The 9978-nt window shown below is 34.1% G+C and overlaps 2 pseudogenes; one reads left to right on the top strand and one right to left on the bottom strand.

Moving 5' to 3' along the window:
• Nucleotides 1-7179: 7179 nt before the first annotated feature.
• Nucleotides 7180-8102, top strand: LOC132008759 (olfactory receptor 9K2-like; annotated as a pseudogene).
• A 662-nt stretch (nt 8103-8764) lies between these two features.
• Nucleotides 8765-8944, bottom strand: LOC132008760 (small nucleolar RNA U3; annotated as a pseudogene).
• Nucleotides 8945-9978: the final 1034 nt, after the last annotated feature.

The following is a 9978-nucleotide window of genomic DNA, read 5'->3' as shown; positions in this document are numbered from 1 at the left end:
GTGATTGCTTGTTCCCCTGTCACCCATGGCAGAAACCTGCTGAGAGGTACAAGGTAAAATGAACAAATGAAATCTGGGCTTTGTTTATAGTGACATAAATATTTTCTTTAATGTAGAATAAATTATTTACATCTTAATTAAATATTGCATATAAAATAATTTTAATATCATGAAGAATCAGGAATTTGGATTAGCTAATACTGGTTCTATGAGGTGGTTATTCTATGAAGCAGTGAAAGATGTTATTGGGTTACTGTATTTACATCATAATTTGGGGGACTCTTGGTGGCTCAGTTTGTTAAATGTGTCTTTGGCTCAGGTCATCATCTCAGGGTCCTAGGAGACCCTCAGTGGTCTCTGCTCAGTGGAGATCATGCCTTTCCCATTCCCTCTGCTCTTCCCTCCAAAAATAAAGAAATAAAATCTTAAAAAAATAAAAATAACAGCAATGTCAACAATAGCCGAACTGTGTAAAGAGTGGAGATGCCCTTCAACAGATGAATGGTTAAACATGTGGTCCATATACATAATGGAATATTCCTCAGCCAGAAGAAAGGATGAATACCTAGCTTTTGCATCAACATGGACGGGACTGGAGGAGATTATGCTAAGTGAAATAAGCAGAGAAAGTGAATTATTATATGGTTTCACTTCTTTGTGGAACATAAGGAATAGCACGAAGGACATTAGGAGAAGGAAGGGAAAAATGAAGGGGGGGAATTAGAAGGGGAGATGAATCATGAGAGACTATTGACATGGAGAAACAAATTGAAGGTTTTAAAGGGGAAGTGGGTGGGGGAATGGGTTAGTCCAGCGCTGGGTATTAAGGAAGGCATATACTGCATGGAGGACTGGGTGTTACACACAGACAATGAATCTTGGAACACTACATCGAAACCAATGATGTACTGTGTGGTGACAGAAAGTAATAAAAAAAAGTTAAAAAATAGAAAAAGTAAAAAAAGAAAAAATAAAATAAAATAAAAAGAAAAAATAAAGAAATGAGGGGCGCCTGGGTGACTCAGTTGTTAAGCGTCTGCCTTCGGCTCAGGTCATGATCCCAGGGTTCTGGGATCGAGCCTCACATCGGGCTCCCTGCTCAGCAGGAAGCTTGCTTCTCCCTTTCCCACTCCCTCTGCTTGTGTTCCCTCTCTCGCGGTGTCTCTTTCTATCAAATAAATAAATGAAATCTTTAAAAAAAATAAAAAATAATAAAAAAAATTAAAAAAACGAAATTTGGCTGAATATATACCAAGTTGTAACATATTATTTTGTCTAAATTTAGTCACATTTTGAATATCTATTCTCAATATATTAAAGTTAAACAATCATCTTTACTTAAAATAAGAGTATTACATAGACCTAAAATATGAGCAATACATTTAATGAGTATGATAGTGCTGTAACCATTATGATTGCCTCTCTGTGTTTGAATCATTAAACAACAGTAACAAATATATAAGAAAATATTTTTACCTTTTTTGTCTCCATCTATTTAGTTTCCATTATCACACTGCCATTTTTGAAAATAGAATAAAAAATGAGACGTTATTCTTAGGTTAAAATTAATAACATCAAAAAAATCACTAATCCTATATCACAGTTTCTAAAGCTCCTTCCAAATATATTTTCATTTACTCACGTCATTGCTATTCCTCCCAAATAAATTAACTGTTATTGCTCCATTAGATATCTATATCTATATCTGTATCTATAGATATATCTACAGATACATATATATATATATATTTATATATATATATATATATATCCATTAGTAGTTATGTAGTTTAATATATTCCATATTTGGAATAGCCTTTTTCTTTGAAGCAGAGATAGAAGCTGATGAATATTCCAATCCTTACATGACAATGAATGACTTTTTCTCAAAGCTGCATCAGTTTGAGGACTTTCACTCTTTAGTCAAGGCAAGTAAACTTAAGGAATATATATATATATATATATATATAGAGAGAGAGAGAGAGAGAGAGAGAGTTCCTTTCTTGAATTCTATTATGCCTTACATATCTTAAAGTAAGGATAATGGGATAACCATGGATATTTAAGGACCATAACAACCTTGGGTCTCCAGAGTCCATGATCACTTGGTAGAGTAGCAGCAGTGATTGTGATGGTCTTACTCATTTTACTTCTGACACTTTTCTTCAGGATTTTGTAATATTGAGGTTTTGCTCATCCACTGTGATGGATTCCACTGGGAGAGGAGTAATTATAAAGGCAATTATGGAGACATAAGTGCAAGCTCAAGGGCTGTTGTCCACGAGGACTGCAGTAAGTTCAGATATAAGCAAATAATCTAATAATAATAACCTTCTCTGGTTTTGCCTACCCTTGGGAAATTTCTCTGGACTTTATTTTCTGTATTGATAAGGAAAAACTTCTTGATAATTATCATAGTATACATATCAGTAGGCATAAGAAAACAGCTTTAAATGCTTGTGCTACACGAGATAAGTTTTAGATGAATGAATATACTAAATCATGTAATAAATTATGTTTTTTAGGCTTTGAAAAAAGTTAGAGGTTAACTTCAAATTATGATTTACATGCATTCCTGATATAGACATATTTCATGATGTGCAAATGCCCTTTAAATCACAAAGTCAGCTAATTTTTGCTAATTCTATGCTTTCTTATATTTACATGCTAAGTAGAAAATATAAGGGAAGAAGTTATAATATTCAAAAATCATTTTAAAAATCCTTAAGAATATTTATGAAAGATCATGATCTGTATTTAAAAATCCTCAATAACTATTTGTGACTAAAAGACTACTGTAAAAGCAGAAACTCATTACTTTAATAAAATTAATATTATAAGGATGCCATTTCCTCTAAATATATTCATAACTTAATTTTAATTCTATTTTTAGAAAATCCATTTTTAATTAAAAATTATTCTTAGAATTTAAACAGATTTTTACAATTTGTAGATAGCAGAGTATATGGAACCAAAGCTTTTCCTTATTGTAATGCAGTATTAGTAAAAGATTGGTAAGTATAGGAAGAATATACAGTTTATGTATTTTAAACAGGAAAATACCAATCAGGGTGAAATGATGGCTATCACATTTGGAAAGGCTGAAGGAACTTCTTGGTGACACTTTTACAATGACCCTTAGAGCAATATCGTAAAATTCAGAAAGATAGGCTACCAGTGGATACAATGTAAAAATGGAGCGTCTTAATTGTGGTCTAAGGATCAGATACGTGGAAGTAAAGAGATGTCACTCCTTCCTCAACCATCAACATAGCTTCTCTGTGAAGTTGGGAAATCAATGATACTCTGGCAAATAGCTCATATGTTTGCACAACCTTCCTAAGGTGACATTTCCCTGGTAGAAAATATCAAAAAGAATAGAAAATTTATGTCCAACTCACTGTGCCCTTTAAAATTCCGAGTTTGTGTGGATCATATTGGTAGAGCAAAATTTGTGCCAAGAATACTAGTGGCAGGAAACATTTGATCTTCCAACAACTCCAATTTAGAAAGTACATGCAATAGTGTTTGGTTATCCAATCTACAAAATGTGCCAGAATCCAATATATTTTTTTCTTACCCTTAAACTTCCCACAATGGCATTAGCAATAAAAATATTCTAGTGGTTAAAATGCACAAGAACACTTATTATCATTCACCATAGATGGGGCTGAAAGAAACCCTCAGCAGATTCAATGATTGAAATCATTCAGTATATGTTCTTTGATAATGGTTACCTTAATAGAGGAAACAGTAACAACTAAATAATGGATTGAGAAACTCTATGAGCATGGACATTAAAATTACTTCCCAAAACTCAATGGATCAAAAGGAAATAAAACTAAATGTTGACTTTGTTTCAAGTAGAGAGAGTCAATTATCATATGGTTTCACTTATTTGTGGAGCATAACAAATAACATGGAGGACATGGGGAGATGGAGAGGAGAAGGGAGTTGAGGGAGATTGGAAGGGGAGGTGAACCAGGAGAGACTATGGACTCTGAAAAACAATCTGAGGGTTTTGAAAGGGCGGGGGGTAGGAGGTCAGGGGAACAAGGTGGTGGTTATTAGGGAGGGCACGTATTGCATGGAGCACTGGGTGTGGTGCAAAAACAATGAATACTGTTACGGTGAAAAGAAATAAAAAAAAGAAAGAAAAAAATCTTGACTTTTAGCTAAAAAATTATATCTAAACTTTTGCAGTATAGAAAAATAAGCACTTAGAGGGATATATACAAAGCATTGTAGGTAAATATTATAAACAGGTAAAACAGAAACATTGATATTGATCTTCTATTTTAATATTGAAATAGAAAAGAGCAAGTCAAAACAAAAAAATGAAAGAAAGTAAATGTTATACATAAAAATTCATGAAAAAGGACAAATTTGGATAAGATATTCACATGACTTACCTTTTTTTTCTATTGGCCATTCTTGTATTTTTTTAATAAGTTCTTAATTTTAATTCTAGCACAGTTAATGTACAGTGTTATATTGGTTTCAGGTGTACAATATAGTGATTCCTCAATTATTGTATACCTTACTCAATGTTTATCATGATTACTATATTCTTTAATCTCTATCCTTTATTTACCCCATCCCCCTATCCACCTCCCCTCTGGTAAACATCAGTTTGTTCTCTATAGTTAAGAGTCTGTTTCTTGGTTTCTCTCTCCCTTTTTGTCTTTGCTTTTAGCATTGTTTCTTAAATTCCACGTATGAGTGAAATCATAGTGTATTTGTCTTTCTCTGACTGACTTCACTTGGAATTAGGCTCTCTAGCTCCATCCATGTCATTGAAAATGGCAAGATTTCATTCTTTTTGAAGTGGTTGAGTAATATTCTATTGTGTATATAGACCATGTCTTCTTTATCCATTCATCTATTGATGGGCACTTGGACGACTCTCTCATAATTTGGCTATTGTAAATAATGTGCAATAAACTTGGGGGTGCATGTATCCCTTTGAACCAGTGTTTTTGTATTTTTGGTTAAATAGCTAGTTGTGCAATTACTGGGTTATAGGGTAGTTCTATTTTTAACTTTCTGAGGAATCTCCATACTGTTTTCCACAGTGGCACCAGTTTGCATTCCTACCAACAGTACATGGGGGGTCCTTTTTCTCCACATCCTCATCAACACTTGTTTCTTGTTTTTGATTTTAGCCATTCTGACAGGTATGAGGTGATCACATAGCTTACCATTGATTCTTGGAAAGACCAGTAAGATGTACAAAACTCTGGCAAATGTTACAATGGAAAAAGAGCAAAATTAAATGACAAGCATCAGGAATGAAAAAAGGATGGCAGTACAGATACTCCTGACATTTAAAAAATATATATAGCTGAATCTTGAACAATATGGGTTTGAACGGCATGGGTCCACTTCAATGCAATTTTTTTTTGTTCAATAAATACAGTATGATGCTGAAAGTGCCTCTTCCTTATGATTTTCTTAATAATGTTTTCTTTTCCCCAGCTTATTTTAGTGCAAAAGCAGCATATAATACATATAACAGACAAATGTTAACAAACTATGTTATCAGTAAGGCTTCTGGTCAACAGCAAGTTTTTAGTAGTAGTTACAATTTTACAGAATCAAGAATTTTATGCAGATTTAAACTATATGGGAATTCTATGTTCCTAACCTGTGCCCAGGGGTTCAGCTGTATAATGATTTTTTTAACAAAAAATAGATGATTTTTTAAAATAAAAATATTTTAAATAGGGGCGCCTGGGTGTGTCAGTGGGCTAAACCTCTGCCTTTGGCTCAGGTCATGATCTCAGGGTCCTAGGATCAAGCCCCACATCGGGCTTTCTGCTCAGGTGGGAGCCTGTTTCCCCCTCTCTCTCTTCCTGCCTCTCTGCCTACTTGTGATCTCTCTCTCTCTGTCAAATAAATAAATTGTAAAAATCTAAAAAAATATTTTAAATAGATAAAGATAATGTATAAAGGAGAAATATAATTTTAAAATATCATCTATAGAAATTAAGTTTTAATAATAATCTTCCAATGAAGAAGGATTCTTTTCTAATTCACTTCACTAATGTTTACTATCAGACATCAATGAAGAAACAAGATTGGGGAACCTAAATCACTCAGTTGCTTAAGCATCTAACTCTTGATTTCCACTCAGGTCATGATCTCAGGTTTATAGATTGAACCTCACATAGGTCTCTGTGCTCAGCAGGGAGTTTGTTTGAGATTCTCTTTCACTCTCTTTCCTTCCCCCACCCATGAGCATGCTCTCTCTATTTCTAAAATAGATTAACAAATCTTAAGAAAAGATCGTTCTTATATAAACAAGAATCATCATAAAGTCAGTATCTCCTAGCTGTATTTATGAGTCTGTCATTAGTCTCATATAGGAATTAAAACATAAATTATAGGTAAATCTGTCTCATAAATTTAACTTCAAAAGTTTAAACTTTAGAAGCTGGATATGACATGGATTTCTTGACAAATTTAAGAAAACAGTATCAACACACTTTACAGGATACAAATTATAAAGGCATCAATCACATTTTAGTTTTGTGTTTAAATAAAATTAGACTTTTTCCAGAAGTTGAAGTCTGCTTTTATTTTTAAAGATCTCAAAAAAGACAGTTAACTCCTTAGTGACTTACTTGCTGTTGTAAAAGCTCTTTTTGGTAGAAAGTTCATATTATCTTGAAAAGAACTTGTATCTTTCTTTTGAGATTAATTAATTTTACTGTTTTGAAGCAAAGTATTATTATAAAAATGAATATAAAATGATGAATGAAATTTAAGGAAGTGTCATTTTCTTAATATGAAGAGTTAGACTTTAGTACTTTGAAATTACAAATGACATCTTGCAAACCATCTGTATGACAAGATAGAAAGACATAAGGACGTATCAGACTTTGTTGTATTGAAATTCACAGTAACCTTTAATATAAAATATTTCACCTTGAGTTCAAATTCCAGTTTGAACCCTAACCAGTTGTGTTATCTTAACCAGTTGTGTTACCTTACGCACGTCAAATACCTCTCATCTTGAATTTTCTCATGTGTGTAAACTTAATGGGACTTAACTTGAAAGTATTCTGTCAACTATAAGGTTTTTGTTTTAAATATAAAGTATTATATGTGATGGTAGAGAAATAGTGGAAACTTTATCTGTTGACTTTTTATTATACTTTAAAGCAGAAATTTGCCATGGGTGACTAGGGAAGAGACAACCACTTAGAAGTGACTGACTTCATTCTTGTAGGCTTCAGGGTCCGTCCAGAGCTCCACAGTCTCCTCTTCCTACTATTCCTGATTGTTTATGGGATGGTTCTTTTGGGGAACAATAGCACGATTGGCATCATTGTGACTGAGCCCCGGCTAAACACACCAATGAATTTCTTCCTAGGCATTCTTTCTATCATTGACCTCTCCTACTCCACGGTTATTGTACCCAAAGCCATGGTCAACATCCTGTCTCAAAAAAAGTCCATATCTTTTGCAGGTTGTGTGGGTCAGCTATTTCTTTATGCACTCCTTATGGTCTCAGAGGCTTTTGTCCTGGCAGCCATGGACTATGACCACTTCATCACCATGTGCAACCCACTCCTCTACACTGTTTTGTATCCAGTTGGTGGCTGGTTGCTATCTCTGTGGCTGTCAGTTCCATCCTTCAAATCAGTGTAGCCGTCTCAATGTCTTTCTGTGCTTCCCGAGTCATTGATCACATCTACTGTGATTCCAACTCAATTGAGAAGATCTCCTGTTCCAATATCTTTATGAATAAGATGGTGTCATTTAGTCTGGCTGTGCTCATTATTTTGCCCACAGTAGTCATTATTGTGGTATCTTATATGCATATTGTGTCTGCAGTCTTAAAAATCCACTCCAGGGAAGGGAGGAAGAAAGCCTTCTCCACTTGCAGCTCCCACCTGGGGGTTATAAGTTTGCTCTATGGGACTGTCACCTTTGTCTACCTCACACCTCCAAGTAACCCTGAACTTTGTAAAGTGACTTCAGTATGTTACATTTTGTTCACACCTATGCTGAACCCCTGAATCTACTCTCTAAGAAACAAGGTTATTAAAGATGCCATGAAAAAAGTCCTATGGAAGAAAAAAGTTGTACTTTAAATCTGCTTCCACATGTTCTGTTCTTGTACCAGCTGATTTTATCTTCTTGATCTTTTAGACTCATGCATTTTAAAGCTCAGGTTTATTTAAAAAAGAAAACCCCACCCCTTCAAAGAAAAATGCACCTCAACAGTTTTATTCTACAGCATTAATAACATCCTGTAAAGAAAGCTCCAAATAACATATTCACTTTTTCGCAAGGCAATGTTAAACGTGAAAATTCTGGACGCCATGAAAATCTGCTGCATTTCTATAAAGGGTTATGTATTTCTCACTCTGCAGGCAATAATACGTTTTGCAAATGGGGAATTATAGAATTTTATAGTTTTTCTTCCTTTTGTAAGTAAAATAGAGATGCAGAAAATACCTAGCATAATTGGGTCGCCTGGGTGGCTCAGTGGTTAAAGCCTCTGCATTTGGCTCAGGTAATGATCTCAGGGTACTGGGATAGAGTCCTGCATCGGGCTCTCTGCTCAGCGGGGAGCCTGCCTCCTCCTCCTGTCTCTCTCTGCCTGCCTCTCTGCCTACTTGTGATCTGTCTGTCAAATAAATTAAAAAAATATCTTTAAAAAAAAAAAGAAAATACCTAGCATAATTATTAACTTAGAAACTGTGTAACCCAATTGCTTGTATGCAAATGATAGTATAAATGTTAGTGGTGTACTTTGTTTCCCATGTCAGGCAAAAGATAAGGGAACATGTGGATATACACAACACCCAGGATCAGCTTCATGCTCAGGAAGGAATACTACACCTCTTTCTCGTGGTCTTGGGTACACTACAAGTTCAGAGAAACTTCTCTAGTAACAAACTATAGAAATGATCCCTGAAAGTATAGTCTTCAGAACATGTGGATATAATGAGGAGAAAAGGGAAAGGTAGAATAACCAGTGATCTTTGTTGAATTAATAGGCCAAAAAAGAAATGTGAAAATTGCATTGATTTTGTAAGATATTTTATTCAAATTTCTTTGAATGACAGAGTCATGCCTACTTTGCTGTCATACCATGAAAATAATTTAGGATATTTACAATATTTTACAACACATGCTCTCTATGTTTTGGATGACACAAATTATTTGTAGTGAATATGCAGTTAGTGAAGGCACCATATTAAAATGAAGAGAGCTTGAGAATCTCAGTGAAAAATATCACAAGGCCTTACAATAACCTTCATGAATAGTCGGATTATATATATGTGCAAGCATGTGTTATATTTATGTGTGCATGAGTGTGTTTATTAGTTTGGTTAAGGAGTAATAAAATTGTTATTAGTGCTAAGTATAAAATGCCAATTGAGAGAAGAGTGGTTAATGCAGCAGCAACCCACAGATTTGACAGGTATCAAGGGAAGCCAAGTTCTAGAGAAAGTTATAATAAATCACTGTTTTTACAAGTGCTCTAAGTGCAAAAATGAAACAGGGCTTCAGTGAAACAGTTAATGCTTAAGTCCAAACAAAATCAAATGTGGAAAAAGCTAAATCTAAGAAATAAGGTACAATGATCAGTTTTGTCGATGTACTTGGCATTGTGAAAACCCCAAACATGGGTATCTGACTAAGCCTTCTTTTTTTCAGTTTTTGTTTAGATAGCAAAGCTTTCTTTGATGAATACACAAGGCATTCATTTTGTGGGTTAATGTTTATTAGGGTTCAAGATTTGATTAATGATTATTTAAGAGATAAAGAGATCAGCAAAATGATTTTTTTAAAAAATTAAGGTTATATTTATCCCCTCCTCCCTAAACCTGTGGATCTACCATTATAGTTGATACTCAGTGGTGACCATTTAATTATACTTGAGAAAAACATTATTCGAGAGCAAAATAAATATCCTATTTGGCTTGGGAAAGTGATCATTGTCCTGTATTATTATTA

Source organism: Mustela nigripes, unplaced genomic scaffold (genome assembly GCF_022355385.1).
Source record: "Mustela nigripes isolate SB6536 unplaced genomic scaffold, MUSNIG.SB6536 HiC_scaffold_920, whole genome shotgun sequence".
In the NCBI taxonomy this organism is placed as follows: domain Eukaryota; kingdom Metazoa; phylum Chordata; class Mammalia; order Carnivora; family Mustelidae; genus Mustela; species Mustela nigripes.
The sequence above is the reverse complement of the archived record's forward strand: the minus strand, read 5'-3'. Positions and strand labels throughout refer to the sequence as shown.